General features: G+C 41.0%; 1 protein-coding gene across 2 annotated transcripts in view; it reads right to left on the bottom strand.

The window, feature by feature from the left end:
* CAPN2 (calpain 2) overlaps positions 1-25,548 on the bottom strand; it is a 602,999-nt gene that overhangs the window by 273,664 nt on the left and 303,787 nt on the right. The window lies entirely within an intron of this gene.

Genomic DNA, 25,548 nt, shown 5'->3' with positions numbered 1-25,548 from the left:
AATGGTTTTGTTGAGTGAGCAAATAGCCACGATGGACTCATATCTAAGGGTGCCACACTTGAGTCAACAGACAGGAGAGCATGATTCCTAAATTTCCATTGTGCTCAAGTCTACATGGTGCAAAATGCATAATTTTTTAAATCTATCACTGTCCTGTTTACTCCATTTAGGCCTTTCCATCTGGGGTGACAGCCATGCAATCCTGAGGTAGTCCTATGACACATTTGCAGCTGCCTGAGCTACCAAACCAGCTCATTCATTCCTCAGCGGTGAGACCAGGCAATCTAACATGTCTAACTGAGCGATCTTGTATCACCTGGTAGCTTCCCCATTTTGTGGTGCCTTTTTCATCCTCCACTAAGCATTGCTTGCTGTGAGATGCATGTCTCTGCATGCTAATTTTCCCAGCCACTATACTTGCGCAGGGTAGCACATGCTCATCTGGGCCATACCTCAAAGGTACAACAGCCAATGTTTCCTTTAGGAGTCACTAAAGCTGCCTCCCCCCAGGATAGGTGATCCAGCAGTAGGCTGTCACTTCTGTTCTTCCAACCGGGCTCTTCCAGCTTCCAAGCTTCTAATCAAACTCAGGTCAGACAGGCTTCATACTCTCTTTGCCACAGAGCTGCAGTGAAATGTACAAAGGTTTGTACCTTTTTGATCATGAACGACTACAATATATTATCCCAGTTTTAAAAAACAAAACACTGGAGCAAGTTGTGTGCACTGAACCATGATGTACTGTACTCTCCTGTGCTCCCTGCTACCTCCTTACTTCTCTTCATTTGAAGGCACAAATTGCATGCCAGTGCTTTCTTTATCAAGTTAGACTAGTTAACCATGTCTAAGGGTGCTTCTGTTTGTAGCAATATATTTGGCTATCCTGGCTCCTCTGTATCTATATATAAAGCATGCATCACGTGTGTGTTGACATAATTTAAATTGCATTTAAATCAGTTGTGCAACTCATATTTCCATGAATCATTCTGGAACTTTATGTCAAAGTTTGCTGTATCAGAGAAAGTCACTGTACAGCACAAAGTGTTACATTTTGAAAGGGGGAGGTGGGAGATAGTGTCCTGGACCACGATCAGTTACACACACACACAGTATAAGGGATGAAAGGGACTACTGCTGGAGAAAAAGCTCTATACTACTTTAAATACAAAAAACATCCTAGACATAAAATCAAGTCCAGGTTAAAAGGAGTAATATCCGATATCGCTTTGTCTCAAATGCTGAAGTTGTTAATAAGGACTTATTTTATTACATCAAACAACAGAAAGGGAAAACTATGAAAAATAACATATTATCAATAAACTCAGCGATCACCCTGTCACAGGCCACAGCAAATTTGCTTGCAGAAACATCTTCTGAAGACTTTAATGCTACACAGACAGGTAAGACATTCGTAATATGACTAGTGCCACAAGTAAAATTAAATGTTCAACTTCCATTGGGCCAGGGACCATACCTTTTCATTTCCTACAAAGAATGAAGAAAATTTTAGCTAAACCTTAAGGAATGAAATTAAATAAATTGTTACTGCCTGACCTGTGTTGACAGGTTGTAGTAGTATCAATTCACAGAAAAGGGGAGGGACACTTCAAACATTCCAGACCCATCAGCCTGACGAATATTCTGAAATTGTTGAAAGAGACACAGTGGAGAGTTGCTGAAGCAACAAAGGGGATCTGGTTCTATTAGATACAAAACTGTGTGGGTTTGTTAAGGGGAGATTGCCCTTTGAATCTCAATGCATTCTTTGAAGCAGTCAAAGCAGCACTCGATGAAGCAAGACATCACATGCTGCTTATCTTGTCCCTGTAAAGGCATTCAACATTACCACATAAGGAAATAATTGAAAAATTAAAAGATTTCATTGTCAGTGTACACATAATTCAATTAGTAGCACAATGGGTAAGCAAAAGAAAGCAGCAAGTCCTTGTGACAAAGGGAAATACTGCCAGCCCAGCTATCTGGAATTTTGTAAATGGGTATGTAACATTTGTGAATGCCAACATACTTCATGTAAGATGCTTGTGCTGCAACTGTGTTAGAACTGTATGTTCTGTACTGAGCTAAAATTTAACCACAACATGCCCTGCTGGCATAGAACAGAAATGTATATAAACTATTGTAATTGTGCTAATGTATATATTTTTAATAGTGGAAACTAGAACATAGAAGGTTAACTTGCAAAACGTCAAGAAGATAAGTTGAAATCAAATTGTTTTACGATTGAAATCAAATTGTTTTACGATTGTGCTATAAAATTCAGTTTCAGTCAACAGGAGACAGGATGTCTACAGTGGGGGACTCTGTGTTGTTTTGTAAGTGTTTTATTGTTTTATGTCTTCTAACAGTTGTAAACATCTGAAGGCTATGTATTTTCACAGAGAGATGTTAAATGTCGATAGATTTCTGACACTGGGGGTTTAGCTTGGAAACTAAAGTCACGTGACAAAAAGTGATGTCATCCAAGGTAACCCAACAGTAATATTTGACATTAATTTAAGAACTCTCTGAGAGAAACAGGGCATTTTGTATTTTGTTTTTGACCTAACAAGAACATCCATTCACCACCTTCTGCACTTGCCTTGCTGTAAGTAACATTTTAGGGCATAGTAACTCTTTTAGATTCAGACAGGAATAAAGTATAGATTAGATGTTTTCTTTATTTATTTGAGACTGTCCTGCAATGTTGTTTTAAATATTTCCTGTGATTTTGAACTCTGAAGTAACTTGATTACTTACTGAGTATTGTCTTGTTATTTTATTATTTATTATTAAATATATTTAAACCTTTCAATTATGGCTGGTCTGTTAGAGATATTTAAGCTGTTAGAGTACTTGCATATGTATTTGGTGACACTGTACAGGCCACTTCTAAATAGCCTAGCTCTTGGTCAGACTACCATTTGGATTAATAGTAACATTACACAGTAGGATTGGACACCCTTTGTTAAGGGCCTTGGGGATGTACAACTCTCAGAAAATTAACAGTTCAACCTTTCCACAGAGGTGTTAAAAATCCATCTGGAGTTAAAGAGACTTGAACTGGAGGCCAAACATTTGGAAATAGAAGCAAGAGAGAGAATGAGATGCCTGGAAGCTGAGGAGAATGAGAGGCAGAGGCAACATGAAAAGGAGATGCTGACTCTTTGCTAGGGTCATGGAGGTAATGGGGAAGGGAGTAACCAAACCCCAGAAGCAATAAAGGTCAGTACATTTCTTCCACAATTTACAGAGGGGGATAATTTTGATAGTTTCATTCATATCTTTTAAAAGGTATGCAAATAGTATAATGTTGACCAAAGGCTCTGGGTATGGTTTCTGAACCCCTTACTCCATGATAAAGCTGCAGCTGCTGTTTCTAAATTGTCTGATAGTGCTTGCTTAAATTATAATACTGTAAAAACTGTCTTTTAGAGTGCTTTAAGTTAACACCTGAAGCTTACAGGAAAAAGCTTTGTGAGCACAGATGCAAGGCAGATGACAGAGTGTGTGAATATAACTAAGAAGCACTTATTTCCATAGGTGGGTGAATGGATGTCAGGTCGCCACTTTTGAAGGGATGGCAGACCTTTTGGTGAGGGAACAAGCCCTTAACACTTTGCCTGATGACATGATAATCTGGTTACCTGACATAGGATGCAATACTGCAGATGAAGTGGGGAAGAAGGGAGACCTATACCTAGCAAGCAGGGCATAACTGCACAAGAAAGGGACACCCAGTGCTGCTTATGGGTCTAAGGAAAACCATGGTGGGCAGCCCAGACTGCCCCAAAAAGAGTCCACCAGGAGCAGGGGAAGCCACTAGTCCAGGTACACATCCAGGACTAAGGGTTAAATGTTTTAAATGCAAACAGTGGGGCCATGTAGCATATAGATGTCCACAGAGGCAAGGTGGGGAACAAAAGGTGGGAGAGCCAGTAAGTGGGAATGACAGAATGCCAGCAGCAAGTTGTCTTAAGACAACAAGGGTACCAAACTACCATAAGAGTTATCCTATCTTAGTAAATAGGCAACAGCCCTTCTGACCTGACCATTGTGAAGCATGCAGTGGTTAAAGAGGAGCACTACTTGCCTGTGTAATCTACTCCAGTTAGAGCTTTAGGACGGACTCCATTCCAAAATACCTTTGGCTAGGGTTTACCTTCACTGGGAGGGTGGGAAAAAAGCAAGCAAGTAGGTGTGTTTGAGGATATCCCTGAGAGACAGCCTCTGACATAACCATTGTGAGCCCTGCAGTGGTTAAAGAGGAACACTACTTGCTTAGGCAGTCCACTCCAGTCATAGCTTTAGGTGGGACCCTGTTCCTAATACCTTTGGCCAGGGTTCACTTTGACTTGGAAGGTGGAAAGGGAAACAAGCAATTTGGTGTGCTTGAGGATATCCCTGCAGATGTCTTGATAGGGAATGATTTTGAAAATCCAGTACCTTGTGTGCATACAGTTACATGCAGTCAGGCTTGGAGACAGGCATGTGGGTCTGGTAGCCTGGGGGAGACCTAGACAGACCTCACACCTGAAGCTGGGGCTGGTTATGTAGCTATTTCAGTGAGGGAGCTACCCTGTAGCAGTGAGCCTGAAGGTGAGCCACAGCTGCGGATAGTTTCTGATGTTCCCTTGGTCAGGATGACTGCAAGGGCAGAGGTGAGTAGTAGTACCCAGGCTGACCATGAGGCACAGCTGTCAGAAGATACCAGACTTCCCATTGAAGGGGAGATGGAAAGGGTCACAAAGGTACAGTTGAGACAGGGTCAGATCTTGAAGCATACATTAAGAGGCTTGAGGGAGGTAACTAAGGAGGCACCTGATTCTTAAGGGAAAGGGGAGTCTGTATACTGGAACAAAGGGTTACTGTATAGAGAATGGACCTCTGAAGGAGGGCTAGAGGGTGAGGTAATACAGCAGTTGGTAGTGCCCAGAGCCTACTCTCTGGCACTTCTAGCCATAGCCCAAAACATTCCTTTTGCAGCTCATATGAGCATAAAGTGTACCAAGAGATGTATTATGCAGAACCTTTATTGGCCTGGGATTGCAAGGGATGTAACAGGGTACTGCAGAACCTGTGAACAGTGCCAAAATGTAGGCAAGGCAGGAGACAAGGTTAAAAGTCATTTGATGCCTTTTCCTGTTATTGAGGAACCATTTTAGTGGGTAGCTATTTATATTGTAGGGCCTCTGAGTACCCCAAGTTCCACAGAAGAAATATATCCTAGTGGTAGCAGATTATGCTAGTGATACCCTGAGGTAGTGGCTCTATTCTCCATTGAAGCAGAGAAGGTGGCAGATGTTTTGTTAGATATTTTCAGTGGGGTAGGTTTCCTGAAAGAAATACTGACTGACAGAAGTGCCAATTTCAAATCACACCTGCTGGCTTGTCTGTGGGAGTGCGGTGAGGTGAAACACATATAGACTGCCCCTACCACCCACAGACTAATGGTCTTGTGGAGAAGTTAAACTCTACACTGAAGACCATGTTACTGGCATTTGCAGACCAGTTTGAGAGAGAGTGGGACAAATATTTGCCCCATATGCTGTTTGCATACAGACAGGTATTCCAGGAATCCACAGGTTTTTCACCCTTTGGGTTTCTGTATGGACACAGGGTGAGGGGGGGCCTTTAGATTTGATTTGTGATGAGTGGGAGTGGGAGTGTGAGTGTGAATCCCACAAGCAGTCTGTTGTGGCATATGTCCTATACCTCAGAACAAGGCTTAGGAAGCTCATGGGCTTGGCCCAGGAGAACCTAGCAGGAGCCCAACAGCAGAAAAAGGTCTGGTATGACAGGAATACTCGAGCCAGAGTGGGGCAGTAGGTTATGGTTCTCATTCCTGTCAGACACAACAAGCTGCAGGCAGCTGGGAGGGACCCTTCAAAGTGGTAAGGAAGGTCAGTGATGCTAACTACATGGTAGAACTGCTAGGCAGGAGGCAGGGGCACAAACTGTACCATGTTAATGCCTTACCATGATAGGGAGGCCCTTGTCCTGAGTATTTGCAGTGAGTTGCTGGAGAAGTCTGAAGGGAGTCTGGTGACTGATCTCCTCACTGAGGCTCAGACTGATGCCTCAGTGGAAGGGATAGCAATGTCCCAGTGACCATCTCCTATCCAGGTTTGAGAAATCCAAGCAGCATTACAGTACTATGGTGACACACTCAGTGGGAAACCTGTGTGCACCCACCTGGTGCAGCACCATGTGGATACGGACTCCAAAGTTCTATTACACAGGCAGCTTACAGGGTGCCTGAGAGAGTCCAACAGTCTCTGAGGGAGGAGATACTGGAAATGTTGGAACTGAGAGCAATCCAGGAGTCCAGCAGTCCCTGAGCCTCTCCAGTGGTGCTGATCCCAAAGAAGGATGGCAGCACCAGGTTCTGTGTGAACTATAGAAAACTAAACAGTCACACCGAGTCAGATGCTTACCCCATGCCTAGGACAGATGAAGCCTTAGAGCAGTTGGGTGGGACTAAGTATCTGAACACAACTGATCTGACCAAGGGCTACTGGCAGGTGCCCTTAACTCCCAACTCTAGAGAGACGTCATCCTTTGTGACTCCTTTTGGATTATATGAGTTCATGAAGATGCCCTTTGGGATGAAAAATGCTCCAGTGACCTTCCAGAGTCATATCCTAGCAGGAGATCATGCCCTTGCTTACCTGGATGATATTGCCATCTACAGTTATTCCTGGAAAGAGTACCTTCAGTATGTCAGGGAGGTCCTGGGCAGACTGCAAAGGGCAGGGTTGACCATTAAGCCCAGTAAGTGTCAGGTGGGACATAGGATCTGGTCTGATCTTATCACTCCCCACTCTGCCAAATGGAAGCTATTCAGGCATGGTCTGCTCCTGTTACTAAAAAGCAGGTGATGGCATACCTGGGGACAGCGGAGTACTATAAAAAAATTTGTTCCCAATTATAGTACAATAGCTGCTCCCCTCACAGACCGGACAAGGAAAAACAGGCCAGATAATGTTGTATGGACCCCAGCCTGCAAGCAGGAATTCCAAAAGCTTAAAGTGGCTTTGGGAGGACCCCCTGTGCTAGCCAGCCCAGATTACAGCAAATTTATTGTGCAGGTGGATGATTCAAACCATGGGGTGGGGTGTGTATTCAGCCAGGTTTCCTCAGAGGGAGAAGAGCACACTTTTGTATATCTCAGCTGTAGACTCTGACCCAGGGTGGAATGTTATACAGTTGTAGAAAAAGAATGGGCACTGCAAAAACTTCAGCCCTATCTGTATGGAAGGAAATTCACTGTGGTTACATACCACAATCCCTTAACATGGCTACATTGAGCCAGCCAAAAAAATGCCAAGTTAAGGTGGATCCTAGGGTTGCAGGCATATGACATTACAGTGCAGCACTGTAGTGGGGTGAGTAAAGCCAATGCAGATGAGCTGTCAAGACAGGTTATGGGTTAATGTGTTCCCAGACAAGCTCATTTCTCTCAACCAACATTTCGTCAAGGTCACTTGAAAAACTAGCTTGAATATTCAAAGGGGAGAGATGTGATGATGTGAGCTAGAGCCAGCTGTGCCAGGATAAGTAGGGCAGTACATGTGTAACATATGCCAGCATAGCTAGCTGGAGTTTTTGTATAGAATTATGTCATTTGAATATCAAACTGATTTATACACATGCTTGTGTTAAACATCTATTTGTAAAGTTGCTTGTGTTAAAAATGTGTCAACAGTGGGTCTTGCTGGATAGAAAAGAAATATACATGTATGTCAGACTGTATTGTTGTAACTGATGAAATGTTTATATTTTAACAGAGGATATGGAAGGGAAGGGGTTAAACTCAGCCCAGCTAACCTTAAAAAATAGCCCAAAATTAAATGACTTGGTTTAGGCCATAAAGATTTTATCGCACAGGCCCAAATGCAGCCAGAGGCACAATGTCTGTGAAAAGCCTGGGCTGTGATCCTACTCTAGTGTCTTTAGTGGTGAACTAATTGCTACCCTTGGGTACCAGAGACTAGCCTGTTAGGTTCTGCAGGAAGGGTGGAAGTATTGGAATTGTTTTTCAGTTTCCAGATGCTATAATAAACCTTAGCTAAAGTTCCATGTGTGTATATAGTGCCAGAGCCTGGCTCATTTTGTAGTGTAAGGGTAGTGTGGGAACTACAGAGTTAGGTGACCAGGCATAATGTCATTTTGTAACTAGCAGTGGAATTATATTTGAATACTAGTGGGAGATGTGAAGTGGGCACTCTGTTTTGGACCTGACAAGACACTCTTTCATGTTCATCTTGCCTTGCCTTAGTAAGTAACTGGGGAACAGTAATTCTTCAGTCAGCTAGAAAAATACACACAATTAGCTAAATGTAGTTTTTTTAATTTGTCTGAGTCTTTCCATCTGTTTTGTTTTCTTTTTGTATTACATGTGACTGAAACTCTAGTGTCTGTTGTAAATAGATATTTAGTATTTTCATGGTGATTTTTGTATTTATTATCATTAAATATATCTAAACATTTCCTCATGGATGGTCTTTTTATAAAATATTTAACCTATGAGAGTACTTGCATTCATTTAGTGGCAGTGTGGCTCCACATTCTTGAAAGTCTTGATTCTGGGTTAAACACTACAATTTGTATAAGTATTAATTTTAATAACTTTAGTTGGGTACCCTGGTAAGAGCATTAAAGTAGCTGGCTTTGGGTGCTCTGGTGGAACCAGATCTAACTTATAGTCTGGGTGAAGGTGGCAGAGCAGGTAAGCTGTGCCAGACTTTCCCAGGTGGCTGTGTATGTGCGAAAATCAAATCTCAAAGAGAGTGTGTGTGACAGCTACTTTGAACAGGAATGCAGAGCACTGATATCATAAAGATGGTGGCTGAGTACTTGGCTTGAAACACCCAGCTAAGGACTCAGCTCTATAGTGGTCAGTAGGAAGTCTTATTTGGGGCCTGGAGAGAAAACTCAGGACTGGAGTGTGCATTCCCTGTGTGCTCCTAAGGGAAATTGTACTTGGTGCAGAGGACTGCATCTGAAAATACTGTGTCTAATTTTCTCACCGTGAACATTCCCCACTGGAGTCAGTGGTGAGGAATGAGACTCCTTGATCACTGGCCCAGAGGAGCATATGAGGGTTTCCCAATTATGCAGTCTGCATACACTCATAAATAATGTGTAACATGAAAACTGTCATATCTCTCCTAAGAACCATGGTCTTAATTCATAGTATGTAGTGAGATGTTAATACAGTCACTCAAAACTAACCATGTTATCCCAAACCATCAGTGCACTGCTCATGATGTGTTCCCATGGGCATGAAAAGCACATGTGCATAAGCAATAGTGACTGGAACCACTGTAATATTAACATTGTGTCTCAGTGCTATTATTGCACACTTGGTATGCTGGGTATACATCACATTTGTCCCCACAAAATACAGTGTGACATGCACTCAAAGTCACATGTCACCTCTATGCAGACAGTGACTGACAGGTAACAGTGGCCATAGCAGGAGCATGCAATGTAAATGGAATATATAATACACAGGAACAATGGAACAATGAATGCAGCAGTACTGACAAATTATGTGAACAGCAGAATTTTGAAAACCAGATTTTATTTATGTAATTCACAACACTCTGTCCTTAAACCTCAAAAAAATTACTCAAGTCACTGTATGAAGTACAGATGCTATAATGATATAGTAAGGCAGTGCTCCCATATGCTGTGCAAGGATTTATTCCCATTACATGCAATATGTTTTCAGAATGGTTATATCACATTTCACACAAATCTATGGAAAAGCTGGTCATCAAAATACTGTCACAGATGGCTCATTATCATTGCTAAGCAAAAGAAAGGAGCTCAGAGACTAGGGCAAGTATGCATTTATTCCATGTAACAAAGCTTGGGGCAATACATGAATGCAGAATGTCCAGATTTTTGCCTCATATTTTTGGTCTGTCTTTTTATAAAAAATTGTGTTTTTTCTGGTAAATTGGTGTCAAAACATTAAAGACTGAAGTTAGAAAATGACAGACATTTGAGTTTCAGACTTCATACCCTTCAGAAAATTCATGCTAATGCAAAACCAGTTATTCTATCAACTTTCTAAGATTGTAAGAGCAATATTTAAAAAATGTCCCTATTTTGGGCCTTTGTCCCACTTGTATCAATGGTTTTGTCCAGATTTCTTGCTCCAAGAGGTTGAGAGATATGATGAACACCTGCACAGTGGGGTAAGTCACTGCATGTGGACTTACCCTATTGTGTAGCTACAGTACTCCATGCACTGAGTGCTTATGCAAATTACCCCAACATATTATCCACAAATAAAAAAACCTGTGACAATTGTATATTGGCTGGTCTCATTCATGTAAATTAGGGGACCAGAATGATACAACATTAGATGGTAAATCCAGAAAAAATTGCTGGCATTGTATTTGGCGGACATGCTTCTAAGCATTACATAACTGAGCAACAGCATTATCACTCATGAAAGCACTCTAGCAATAGTGTTCATGTAGTAGCAAACTGTGTCCATACTCTACCTTCCCCTGTGTTGCAGGCTAACCTGCTACCAACAACCACACTCAATCGCACCCTCAAAACTGATGGAGTGGTAATACAATCAACAGGAACATCTGCAAACCAAACAGCATCAAAACTGCTAGATTAAAAGACCTACACTGCACTGGCAATATAAAGATGACAAGTTAGACAGACAGATATGTTTATCAGTGAATTCCCACTCTCTGGAAGAGGCTACCCATCTATGTGAAGCAGAGTTCCTCCCTATCCCTATTTAAGCACAACTTGGACCACTGGATGGGTAATCAAAAATTCACCTCCTGGTCCAGCGTATGCCTCTGATGGACAGAGGCAGTCAGTAAATCATCCCCTATAAATCAAATATGTGGGTCACATTTGGGTTGCACAGCTAGGCTTTTAAGGGTGGTAATGGTCGATAGCCTAATATATACCTTTGAACTACATGCTGCCCTTGAGTCCCACATTGGCGTACTATGTCTATGTGCCCTACCCTTGGCAGTAGAGGGTGAAGCATTTATAAGTTGCACCCTTACATGACTGTGGAGCAGGAAGCAGATTCCATGAATCACAATGCTTAGGAGAAGTAAATGATGCTGCAGCACTCATCGTCAGATGGCCTCAGTACTACAGAGTAATAATATGTACTTTCTTGCACTGAAAGCAGTGCTATAGAGAGACAGCAAATGGCAGAAAATGCTAAATGTTGCCCTCAGATGCAGAATTTGATATACTTATCTGGGAGAGTGGCTTATGAACTGGATTGTACTTACAAGTAGTGAGTAGCCTTATGGGTAAAACTGGCATACAATGTTGGTCAGGAACACTTGCTATGAAGAAACAGCATCTTAAAGCCTCTGATCTGAAATCTGTTAGGAACTGCTCTGTATCTTATTCATAGATGGCCAGAAGTGTGACAGAACTTTTCTTGTCTTCTTAGCTCTGTAAGCTGCTATCATTGTGACATAATAGGGGCAAACAAAATAAATTGTAATCATGAGGAGGTCCTACAGTAGTTATCAAACTGGCAGTGCTGATGGTATAATCATCTGTGTGTAACATTTCTTAGAATGCAGGTTTTGTGCACTATATATATTCCACACATACTGGTCTTGTGGGAACTTGCACTCCTGTAGTGTGTGCAGCACATTTTATTCACAGGATGTCTCATTTGTAAAAGTCAAACTTGTACAGGGTGAGGGCAGAGAGTTACATGAAGGATACATTTGATTGCCAATCAGAAATGACCATTTAGTGCTGTAGTGTAGAGACATATAAGGAATCTGTGTTATCAGTACTCCTTCCACAGCACATATGTTCTGCTAAGAAAATAAGAAAGCAGTCCACAATTCACATAGCCATTCCGCCTGTGTGGCATCAGTGTGCTCTCTTTTTGTAAACTGAGGTTGTGATATGACTACACAAAAAAACATAGTGTGCACAACTATTTTATGTGAGCACACACTATTTTTACATATATGAGGAGCCATCTAAAAATTAAATTGTAACATTCAAAGGCAATAATGGTGACTGAAAATTCTAAGACATATAAACAGTCCTAAACTATCAGAACATGAAGTTCTGTGCTCAGTAACTGTTAATAAGCTCACTGAAAACATGTACCATTTCTGAATGTGTACAAAGCTAAAATGTGTGCATATGTAATAGACATGCAAAACATATATGTATGTCACTTACACAAACTGCATATTAAGCCAAGTCAAGCTTGCAGCATTAGCCAGAAACTCAGCTAAAGATTCAATCATTGTGATGCCTTTCATATAACAATGACACAAATATACAAACATATACATGCAAAAATGTGACTCTGATGCCAAGAACTGGCCCAGTAATCAAGGAGCCTCAATCCTCACCACTAACACCAGTGCAGAATGTACAATTGGGAGGATGACAAGTACACACACACAGTAAAGTTAAATTTCCCTTAAGAGCACACAGAGATCATAGTCAGTCTGGGGCTGGCTTCTTCCTCTTTCTCCATATCCCTAATAAGACTACCCACTGGCACAGCTACAGAGTTGAGAGCTCAGCTAAGTGGTCAAACTAAGATGTCCAGCACCCTCTCTGTCCAACCAGTGCTTCGTGTCCCTGCCCATGTAGCTGACACACACACACACACACACACACACACACACACACACACACACACACACACACACACACACACACACACACACACACATACTTTGAAGTTTGATTTATATACAAACAAACACACTCTTGAGAAAGGCTGGCACAGGTTTACTAGCTATGCCCACTTCAGTCCAGACTATAAGGTAGTTTCCACTGCCACCAGCCACTACTTATCAGCTACTTTAAGACCCTTAACAAAGGGTGTCCAATACTACTGTGTAATGTTACTATTAATCCAAATGGTATTCTGACCAAGAGCAAGGCTGTTTAGGAGTGGCCTGTATATGCAAGTACTCTGAGAGCTTAAATATCTCTAAACAGACCAGCCACAATTGAAAGGTTTAAATATATTTAATAATAAATAATAAAAGAACAAGACAATACTCAGTAAGTAATCAATTACATCAGAGTTCAAAATCACAGGAAATAATTAAAACAACATTGCAGGGCAGTCTCAAATAAATAAAGAAACAACTAATCTACACTTTACTATGTTCCTATCTTAATCTAAAAGAGTTACTATGCCCTACAAAGCTTACTTACAGCAAGGCAAGTGCAGAAGGTGGTGAGTGGATGTTCTTGTTAGGTCAAAGACAAAATACAAAATTACCTGTTTCTCCCTCTCAGAGAGTTCTTAAATTAATATAAAATGTTACTGCTGGGTTAGCTTGGATGACATCACTTTTTGTCACCTGGCTTTAGTTCCTAAGCTAAACTCCCAATGTCAGAAACTACCCACATTTAACATCTCTCTGTGAAAATATATAGCCTTCAGATGTTTGCAACTGTTAGAAGACACAAAACAACAAAACACTTAAAAAACAACACAGAGTCCCCCCTAGTGTAGACATCCTTTCTCCTGTTGACTGAAACTGAAAGATAACTTTTATAGCTCAATCGTAAAACAATTTAATTTCAACTTATTTTATTGAAATTTTGCAAGCTAACCCTCTATGTTCTAGTTTCCACTATTAAAAATATATACATTGTCACAATTACAACAGTCCAGATACATTTCTGTTCTAAGCCAGCAGGGCATGTTGTGGTTACATTTTAACAAAGTACAGAACATACAGTTTTAACACAGTTGCCAGCAGGGCATGTTGTGGTTACATTTTAACAAAGTACAGAACATACAGTTTTAACACAGTTGTAGCACAAGCATCTTACATGAAGCATGTTGGCATTCACAAATGACACATAACCACTTATAAAATTCCAGATAGCTGGGCTGGCAGTATTTCCTTCTGTCACATGTCTATATAAATAATATTGATATTCACAAATGACAGAATTATTCACAAAATTTCAGATAGCTGGGCTGGCAGTATTTTCCTTTGTCACTCTTCTCCCCCCCTCTGAAATCTCAAGCTAGTTTTTCAAGTGATCCTTGAGAAACTCTGCTTGAGAGGGTTGAGCCTATCTGGGAATACCTTACCCCATTCCCTGTCTTAAGATTCCAGCTGCCTTCACATTGCTGACCCCAGTACAGTGCTGCACTGTCTTATTATATGCCTGCAATCCTAGGTTCCACCATAGTAATTTGGGATTTAGCTGGCTGGCACCCTGCAGCCAAAGATCACCCTCAGACTCCTCCTGCTTCCTATTGCCAATACATAGTACAAGGGCCTCCCTGTCATGGTAAGGTTAGCTATAAAACATAAAGAAATTAAAAGAAAGTTAAAGAAAAGAAAATAAAATAAAAAAAAATTCAAAATTGGCGGATTTTCGCACATGCGGACTAGTCCAGACTGCTGCTGAGACAGTCTGGAGCATGTGCAGACTATTTCAGCAGCAGTCCAGACTGGGAAACATGTCAGAGCAAGATCCCAGAAGTCTATGCAATAGTACAACTGCAATAGACTGTCTGGGAAACTCGCTGGGAAACCTCATCAGAGTCGGACTGCAAGGTCAGCAGTCTGGAGTTTGCTGCAGTCTCATCGGGAAGATCTCACGATTTGGAGCTGGATGGGTGGGGTCTCATGTGGAAACATGGATGGATTTATGTGAACGGGTGGGTATGGAATGAAGGGAGTTTTGCAGCTATGGATTTATGTGGAGACATGGATGGATTTATGTGAATGGGCGGGTATGGAACGAAGGGAGTTTTGCGGAAACATGGATGGATTTATGTGAACGGGCGGGTATGGAATGAAGGGAGTTTTGCAGCTACGGATTTATGTGGAAACATGGATGGATTTATGTGAATGGGCGGGTATGGAATGAAGGGAGTTTTGCAGCTATGGATTTATGTGGAAACATGGATGGATTTATGTGAACGGGTGGGTATGGAACGAAGGGAGTTTTGCAGCTACGGATTTATGTGAACGGGCGGGTATGGAATGAAGGGAGTTTTGCAGCTATGGATTTATGTGGAAACATGGATGGATTTATGTGAACAGGCGGGTATGGAACAAAGGGAGTTTTGCAGCTACGGATTTATGTGTGTGGACAGGGAATTTACAGGTAAGAGAGGTGTGTGTGTGTGTGTGTGTGTGTGTGTGTGTGTGTGTGTGTGTGTGTTTAAGTGCCCCCAATTGCTACATACTGGTGGCTAGACTCATGGTAGTGTGGTAGGGAATACCTCAGGCTTGAATCCTGTACCTTGTATGCAGGTGTTAAAGACCTGAATTCCCTACCCATCACCATTTGTAAAACAATTGCAGATTTTTGCCTCATATTTGATCTGATCTGTTCCTCATAATATCTGTGGTTTCTAAATGTTGCAATGCTTGATATTTGATGGTGCAGTGGTAACATTGTTGCCTCACAGCTGCAGGTTTTCAGGTTTGATTCTTGGCTGGGGTGCCTTCTTTGTGGGGTCTGCATCTTCTCCCTGTGTTTGTGTGGGTTTGCTTTTGTGTCCTCCCATGTTACAAAGACTTGTCTGCATTATTTCTTCCTGGGCCTCTGCTGAAAATTGTTTTTTGTTGTTAAATAAAATTGACAGGCATTTGAATTTCAGACTTCAGGTTTCTGAATGTTTAATTCCTTACATATTTGATGGTGCAGTGGTAGCATTGTTGCCTCACAGCTATATGTTTTCTGGTTTGATTCTTGGCTGGGGTGCCTTCTGTGTGGAGTCTGCATCTTATCCCTGTGTTTGTGTGGATTTTCTCTGGTGTCCTGCCATTTTACAAAGACATGTGCCTGCAGTATTTCTCCCTGGGCCTCTGCTGAAAATTGTTTTTGTTCCGTCAGAAGTAAAATTGACAGGCATTTGAATTTCAGACTTCATATTCTTCAGAAAATACATAGTAACATAATCTAAGTTTATAAGATGAATACTTGAAATTTGTCCTTATTTTTGGGACTGTATTACTCCATTATTGGCTTTGTCCAGGTTTTTTGTGCTAAGGTTGACAGCTATGGCAAGAACTGAATTCACTGAATATGTTTGAGGGCTGTATTCCCTCATTACTGGGTTTGTCCAGGTGTTTTGTGCTAAGAGGTTGACAGCTATGGTGAGAACTGAATTCATTAAATGATAGCCATTTAAGTTTCAGTCTTCCGCTCTTTCACAAAGCAGCTGATTTGGCGTAGTAGTATGTTGCTCTGACTGTTTTGCACAGGGACCTTGGCAGTAAAATGTATGGTGGTAACACAACATTTTTCTTTCACAAAGCAGGTGATTTGGCATAGTGGTATGTTGCTCTGACTGTTTTGCACAGGGACATTGGTAGTAAAATGTATGGTGGTAACACAGCATTTTTCTTTCACAAAGCAGCTGATTTGGCATAGTGGTATGTTGCTCTGACTCTTTTGCACAGGGACCTTGGTAGTAAAATGTATGGTGGTAACACAGCATTTTATTCTAGCAACTTTCCAAGATTATACAAGCAATGTTTAATGTGTCCCTGGTTTGTGGGCTTTTGATCACCCCCCCCCCAATAAATTTGGCTTTTTCCAGATTTTTGGTGCTGCGAAGTTGAGATGCAGTTGAGTATTGAGTAGATTTTACAAGGAGCTGAGAGCTGCAGGGGAAGAGAAGTTTAGTGCTGCTTATGCTAAGTCAGCTTGCATTGTTAATAGCACAACAGGTTGTGTACTTGCTTTTGATGCAGAATGTTGTTGGTTCTACTCCCACAAGGGGTGAATGCTGCCATACTGAAAAAGGTAAGATACTAACTATGAGCCTGTTATCAGTTTGCCATCCATTTCCTATTGCAATATTACTAGTTTATCATTTTTAATGTAATATAGGCAATTTATTCCTCAAGGGCATCAGATACTTTATTTTTCGATGAAACCATGAAATATAAAGGTGTTTGCTAGCAGCAACCTCTTCATTAGTTACAGATTTATTTAATGTGGAATTATTTAGATGACTTTTTTACTTCTTCAGAGATTGTGCATATTTACTGATAATGGTGGACTGTAGAATTGTGTATATTTACTGATAATGGTGGACTGTAGAATTGTGCATATTTACTGATAATGGTGGACCGTAGTATTGTGCATATTTACTGATAATGGTGGACTGTAGAATTGTGCATATTTACTGATAATGGTGGACTGTAGAAGTTTGAGTAGACTTTTATGATGGAAATGTTCTGAACTGGGCAGTTTTGTCATTATGGGTGCATGCATTTTGTTTCATTGTTTACTGGAAAGATCTTCTGAACTGGGCAGTTTTGTCATTATTGGTGCATGCGTTTTGTTTCATAGTTTACTGGAAAAATGTTCAAAACAATAGGAAGGTGTATCAAAGAGCACATGTATGTTTCATATGCAAGGGGCCTATGATTTGAAAACAGCCCAGAATTAATCTTTATCTGCCACTGGTAAAATGTATTTTTTTTGAATGTGGGTTTCAATGCTGTTTCAATGAATGCGAGTTTCAAGGGAAGAGAAGTTTTAATGCTAAGTTTGTTTAGCAGATGTCTTAGTGTTTGTGCTGTAAAATGCAAAATAAAACTTTCAAATGAAGTCCAAATCATCATAGAAGTAAATCGGTATGCACATTAGTGTTTATGGTAAATGGAGTGAAATAGCCAAGTAATGGATCATTGGAATGGCTGCAGGGGGAGGCTCCATTCAACCATGATTTTGTGAGGGGGAAGGGCGGCAAACTTAAAGACAGCCCCAGCTGAACTATACCTCCCAACTGTCCAGATTTTCAAAGAATTAATAGATTTTTGCTTCTTATTTTTGGTTTGTTCCTCATAAAATTTGTGGTTTTCTGGCAAATCATTTAGGAATTAAATCACTAAATAATGACACACTAGTTTCAGACTTCATAACCTTCAGAAAAATGCATGCTAAAGTAAGATCTGTTGTTCTATCAACTGTGTCAGTTTATACAAGAGCAATTTTTAGTACTGTTTATATGTTCCCCCAATATATTTGGCCTTGTCCAGATTTATTGCATTAACAGGTTGAGAGGTACATGCAAATAAATTGCTTTATAGAATTACGCATAGCCAAACCTCTCAACTGTCCCTGATTTTGGCTCAAAATGTTGCTCTTCCCCCTAATAATCCCTCCGCAAAATAGCAATTTTGGAAGAAAACATGGAGGGTTTACAATTAAGAAATAACTGTAATAATCAGAGTTATAGATTACTTTTATTTCAGAAATGCATGTAGATGTATTTATTTTGTCAGCTGCTCAAGTTAGCAGTACTAATATTAAAGTATCCCTTCTTTGACAGGTTCCCAGCTGTATTGTGTGGCTATTTTATATTTTTACATCACATTTTTGGTCCATTTTTCATAAAATTGTGTTTTTTTGGCAAATTAGTGACAAATCATTAAAGACTGAAGTTAGAAAATAATGACAGACATTTGAGTTTCAGATTTCATACCATTCAGAAAATTCATACTAATGCAAGACCTATTATATTATCTTTCTAAGTTTATAAGAGCAATATTTAAAAAATGTCCTTATTTTTGGGCCTTTGTCCCAATTCTTTGTATGGCTTTGTCCAGATTTCTTGCTCTGAGGTTGAGTGGTATGACAAATGTGTCAGGGCCATCACAGTCAGCCAGAGACACTTCAAATTGTGACATACTTGTTGCACCCCACTCCCCCATGTAGTGACTCTGGATGTGTTGAAGCAAGGCAAGGAGTAGTTATGCAGTATAAATGTGCAGAGTATCCCACCCATCCAAGGTAGACACAAGTACTAGAGTGGCTTTTCATCTGTCCTTGATTTTTGCAGAATGGTCTGGTTTCTGTCATATTTTTTGTGCTGTTGATTTATGCTTATTACTCAAAGTGCCTGTTGCTCTGTGTTTAAGTAGCAATACTTTAATGACCATCAGGTAAGCCTGGCTGAGATCGTAAGATGCAAGTAAGCTTTAATAAGCATACTGTTAAAGAATTGCCAACATTGAAAGCCTTTCTGTTGTTGCCATGTAGATAATACTTAACTAGATAATGTATAAGCCTTGGGTATTGAAATGCATATGACAGTATTTATAGGTTCATAGGTTCATAGGTTAGTACTAGGCTATCAGCCCTAGGGCCTATACAAGCCTAGCCATAACAATTCCCTGAATATTTCTTCCCACATTATTTACTTTCCTGGACCCCTGTCTAGCAGGGCGACTAACGTGATCCCTGGGGTGAATTTCCTTTCTCCCATCCAATCGTCAAGGTTCCTCTTGAAGAGGTCCAAAGAGGCACTCTGCTTGACATGTATGGGTAATCTATTCCAGAGTCTGGGGAGTCTCTGGGTCAGGAACCTATCCCTCCAACATGTTTTGTTTATTGTGATGACAAGGTTTAGATCCCTGGAGCGTGTAGCTCTGAGAGATTGGGATTTCTTTAAGTGTAGCATGTCCAACAGCTCTGGGTTTGACATGGCCTTGTATGCTAAGCAGAGATCGCCTCTGAGTAGACGATATGCGACAGAGTATAGCTGGAGTTTTTTAAATTTTTAAATTTGTAATAAAGGACAGGATTACATTATTTTAAGAAGCTCATTACACTTGGAGACTTCCAGTCATCTCTGCAGGCTTTACTCGTAAACTAAACAGAATGCCAATCGTGTGGTCCATAACCTGCACAGTAATCCTTTTAAGCAATGTATCTTGAGCTTATTTCTTGTTTGCTTTTCATTTTTTACTTTGATCATGTTTTTCCCATGAAACAAGTAGATAGTTGTCAGGCAGCAGGTCTTTTTTTGGATAATAAACATTTTTACAAGTGGGGGCATCAGAGATTTCTACTTTCAGCATGTTACTTGGTAGTTTAATAAAGCTGAATATAAATTATAATTAGAACTGCAGTGCAAGAAGTGGTATGAGTTGAGTGCTGCTTGTTTTTCTTATACTTGATTTTGACTGGCATTCCATTAATGTATTTAAAAAGTAATTTATTTTTTCATGCCGCACAACCTTTTTGTTTCCATCTAGATATTAAGTAAGATGTCATGCAGCCAATGCATTGAAATACTTTTATTTTTCTACACTTCATTTTGTCTTGATTGGACTCTCATAATGACGGTTTGGCACCCTGGGCAGTGTATTTAGTTAGTTTTTGTGGTTTTGAGCATAGCCCCTCCTCTTTATAGTTGGCCACACCCCTTCCCATTGACCCCACCCATTCAGCTGTCTCCTGCAGCCCCCCTTTGATTTGAAGTCACCAGCCACCACTGGGTTTCATCATGTTAACATGGTACAGTTTGTGCCCCTGCCTCCTACCTAGCAGTTCTACCATGTAATTAACATCACTGACCTTCATTACCACCTTGAAGGGTCCATCCCAAGCTGCCTGCAGCTTGTTGTGTCTGACAGGAATGCGAATCATTACCTGCTGCCCTACAGTATACCCTCTAGCTTGAGCATTCCTGTCATACCAGACCTTTTTCTGCTGTTGGGCTTCTGCCAGGTTCTCCTAGGCCAAACCTATGAGTTCCCTGAGCCTTGTCCTGCGATTTAGGACATATGCCACAACAGATGCCTTGTGGGATTCACACTCACCCTCCCACTCATCTTGAATCAAATCTAGAGATCCCTTCACCCTATGCCAAACAGCAACTGAAAGGGTGAAAAACCTGTGGATTCCTGGGGAACCTCCCTGTAAGCAAACAACAGATGGGGCAAATATTTGTCCCACACCCTCTTGAAATGGTCTGCAAATTCCCATAGCATGAACTTGAGTGTAGAGTTAAATCTCTCCACAAGACCATTAGTGTGGGGATGGTAGGGCTGGTCTTTAGGTGCTTCACCCCACAGTACCTCCACAGACAAGCCAGCAGGTCTGACATGAAATTGCCACCTCTGTCAGTTAGTATTTCTTTTGGGAAACCTACCCTGCTGAAAATCTCTAACAAAGCATTTGCCACATTTTCTGCCTCAATGGAGGACAGAGCCACAGCCTCAGGGGATCTGGTAGCATAATCTACTACCACTAAGATATACCTTTCCCCTGTGGAACTTGGAATACTCAGAGGCCCCACAATATCCATAGCTACCCTGTGAAATGGCTCCTCAATCACAGGCAAAGGCATCAAAGGAGCTTTCACCTTGTCTCCTGCCTTGCCTGCCTTTTGGGACTGCTCACAGGTCCTGCAGTACCCTGTTACATCTCTAGAAATCCCAGGCCAATAAAAGTTCTGCATAATACAACTCTTGGTATGCTTTATGTCCGTATGACCTACAAAGGGAATATCATGGGCTATGGCTAGAAGTATCAGATGGTAGGCTGTGGGCACTACCAAATGCTGTATTCTTTCATGCTCTAGTCCTCCATTAGGGGTCCACTCTCTATACAGCAACCCTTTGTCCCAGTATACAGACTCTCCCTTCCCTTGAAAATCAGGTGCCTCACTAGCTACCTCCCTCAGAAACTGTAATGTAGGGTCTGAGACATGAGCCTGTCTCAACTCTCTCTTTGGTAACCCTTCCTAGCTCCCCTTCCACAGGAAGTCTGGTACCCTCTGTCAGTGGTGCCTCACTATCAGCCTGGGTACTACTACTTACCTCTGCCCTTGCAGTCACTCTGTCCAAGGGAACATCAGTACCCACAAGCAGCTGTTGTTGACATTCAGTCTCACTGCTACAGGGTAGCTCCCTCCCTGAAGTAACCACCTCACTAGTCCTGGCTGCAAGTGTGTCATCTGTCTGGGTCTCCCCCAGGCTACCAGACTCACATGCTTGTCTCCAAGTCTGATTGTGTGTAACTGCATGCACACAAGATACTGCATTATCAAAATCATTCCCTATCAAGACATCCGCAGGGATATCCTCAAACACACCTACTTGCTTACTTCCTTTTACACCCTCCCAGTCAAGGTGAACCTTGGCCAAAGGTCTTAGGAATGGGATCCCACCTAAAACTCTGACTGGAGTGGACTGCCTTAGCAAGTACTGTTCCTCTTTAACCACTGCAGGGTTCACAATGGTTATGTCAGAGGCTGTGTCTCTCTTTGCAGTGGCCTGTTTTTATCCACTTAGGATACAAACTCTGGTGATAGTTTGGTACCCCTGTTGTCTCCAGACAACTTGCCACTGGCATGCTGTTATTCCCACTTGCTGGCTCTCTCACAGTTTCTTCCACGGCTTGCTTCAGTGAACATTTGTATGCTACATGACCCCTCTGGTTACATTTAAAACATCTAAATCCTGATCCTGGCCGTCTACCTGAACTAATGGCTCCACCTTTTACTGGTGGAATCTGTAGGTGTATTTTAGGCTGCCCACCATGGATTCCCTTATATACATGTGCAGCACTGGGTATCCCCTTCTTGTACAGTGGTGCTCTGCTTGCTGAGTAGAGAGCCCCTTTTCTCCCCAGCTCATCTGCAGAATTACACTCCCGGTCTACCAAACAGATTCTCATGTCCTCAGACAAAGTGCTAAGGGCTTGTTCCCTCACAAAAATGTCTGCCAGCCTTTGAAAAGTGGTGACCTGACACCCACTTACACACCTATGAAAATAAGTGCTTAGCTCAGCAATATAATCACATATACTTTCATCTGCCCTACATCTATGCTCAAGAAATTTTTTCTTTGACCTTCAGGTGTTAACTTTAAAACATTCCAATAAACATTGTTTAACCTTGTCATAATTTAAACAATCAGTATCAAACAATTTAGAAACAGCAGTTACAGCTTTTCAATGGAGTAAGGGGGTCAGGAACCATACCCAGAGCCCTTGGTCAACATCATACTATTTACATACTCTTTCAAATGTATGAATAAAACTATCAAAAGTATCACCTTCTGTATACTGTGGAAGAAATTTACTGACCTGTGTTGCTTCTGGGGATCAGTTATTCCCTTCCTCATTATCTCCATGTTCCTATTGAAGAGTCAGCATGTCTGTCTCAGGTTGACACTATTTCTTATTTTCTTCCCTGCAAACAATGCAGTCCCTCTGAAGATTCTAATTCCATATGTTTTGCCTCCAGTTGAAGTCTCTTTAACTCCAGACAGGTTTCTAAATCCTCTGAGGAAAAGGTGAACTGTCCTGTTTCTGGGGGCTGCACATTCACATCTCTAGACAAGTAGTCTTCTTGGTTGCTGGACTGTGCTGCAGCTATGACTAAGGCTGAAATAATTTCTTCTTTAGTCAGGTTAGCATGCAATAGTCCATTGGATTTGCACACCTTATCCAACTGGTTTACTATCAGCTTGCCACAATCCTCTGCTGACATCTTTGCCTGCTTTCCCTGAATAAACTAAACTAAAAAAAAATAAATAAATAAAACTGTGTGAAAACTGAAACTCTGTATGTTTACCTTGTGGCTGCTGAGAGTACACACACCTTTAGTGACAACTGCTTATAGTCTACAGAAGTTCAATTAATCCCACCGGTGCTCACTGATATGTGATGTCCCTCCTCTGAGCCACTGATCAAGGAGCCTCAGTCCTCACCACTGACATTGGTGGGGAGTGTTCACAGTGAGAAAAATAAACACAGTATTTTCAGATGCAGTCCTCTGCATGACGTGCAATTTCTCTTAAAAGCACACAGGAAATGCAAACTCCAATCATTTTGGCTGGGTTTTCTCTCCAGGACCCAAATAAGACTCCCCACTGACAACTATAGAGCTGAGTCCTTAGCTGGGCATTCCAAGCCAAGTCCTCCACCACTCTCTGTATGAAATCAGTGCTCTCAGTGTCCCTGTTCAAAGTAACTGACACACACTCTCTTTTAGATTTGATTTTCACACACACACAACCACCTGGAAAAGGCTGGCAGAGCTTACTTGGCCTTCCACCTCCACTGAATATAAAGTAGATCTGCTGCCACCAGAACACCTGAAGCCAACTACTTTAAGGCTCTTGCCAGGGTACTCAATTACACTTATTAAAAAACCAAGCAGCAAGGCATTCAGGAACATGGAGCCACAATGCCACTAAATAAATGCATGCACTCTCATAAGTTAAGTATTTTCTAAAAGATTAGCCACAATGAAAAGTTCAGATATATTTAATAATAAGTAACAGTAAAACATGAAAATACTGAATATGTATTTACAATAAACAACAGAGTTTCAATCACAGGAAATATAAAAACCAACACAGATGGAAAGACTCAGATAGACATAGCAAAAAAACTACATTTAACTAATCTCACTACATTTTTCTAACTGATTGAAGAATCACTGCTCCCTAATTACTTACTAAAGCAAGGCAAGATGAACGTGGATGAATGTCTTGTCAGGTTCAAAAACAGAGTGCCCACCTTAGATCTCCCACTAGTATTCAAATACATTTCCAGTGCTGGCTACAGAATGACATCACATCTAGTCACCACACAACCCTCTCAGTAGAAAGTGAGCCAGGATTTGACAGTGATCTGTCACAATACACATATACAACTTTATCTAAGGTTTATTACAGCATATAGAAACTGTAAAAACAATTCCAACACTTCCACCCTTCCTGCAGAAACTAAGAAGCCATTCTCTGGCACCCCAGGGTAGCAATTAGATCATCACTAAGGACAATAGGGCAGGATCCCAGCCCAGGCTTTTTACAGGCATTGCATCTCTGGCTGCATTCAGACCTGTGAGATAAAATATGTATGTTCTAAACCAAGTAATTTATTTTCAGGCTACTTTTTTATAATTAGCTGAGCTGAGCTTAACCGCTTCCCTTCCAGTATCCTGTGTTAAAATATATACATTTCATCAGTTACAACAGTACAGTCTAACATACATGTATATTTCTTTTCTGTCTGGCAGGACCCACTGTTGGTACATTTTTAGCACAAGTAACTTTACAAATACATTTTCAACACAAGCCAGACCTCTCAACCAATTGGGGACAAATTTTAACAGAATCAGGGACACTTTTAAAATATTAGTGCTATTAACTTGAAACATTGACAGAATCAGGAATATGAATTAATACACATTTTCTGAAGTAAAAGAAGTTTATAACTCTTAATTATTGTCATTATTCATTAAGTGTAATTCACCACCTTTCCTCCAAATGTCACTAGTTTTAGGAGGGATTAAGAGGGACATTTGAGTCAAAATCAGGGACAGTTGAGAGGTATGACACAAGCATAAGTACAAATCAGTTTGATATTTAAATGACATAAAATTATTTACAAAACTCCAGCTAGCTATGCTGGAATATGTGACACATGCACTGCCCTACTCTCCTGGTTCAGCTGGCACTACCTTACAGCATCGCACTGATCATACAAAAATGTTCTTCTGTTTTGTTAATCATGGTAAAAATATATGCAATTTGCAAAGCCATTTGAAACATTCATTTTGGTATGCAGCCCATGATGGTGTACAAACATGATGGCAGTATGAGGCTCTCCCACAACACTGAATGCAATAAAGAGATCATCAAAAAAACAAATGAGTACCTTCCCCTAGCTTTACATGTTTTCTGGAGAATTTTCTTCTGCATCAATTGGCATTCTGTATATAGTACATTTTTTTCATAATGGCACTGTGTA

This window comes from Protopterus annectens, chromosome 1.part2 (assembly GCF_019279795.1).
Source record: "Protopterus annectens isolate FY-2018-M chromosome 1.part2, PAN1.0, whole genome shotgun sequence".
NCBI lineage: Eukaryota > Metazoa > Chordata > Ceratodontiformes > Protopteridae > Protopterus > Protopterus annectens.
This window is presented reverse-complemented; position numbering and strand designations above follow the sequence as displayed.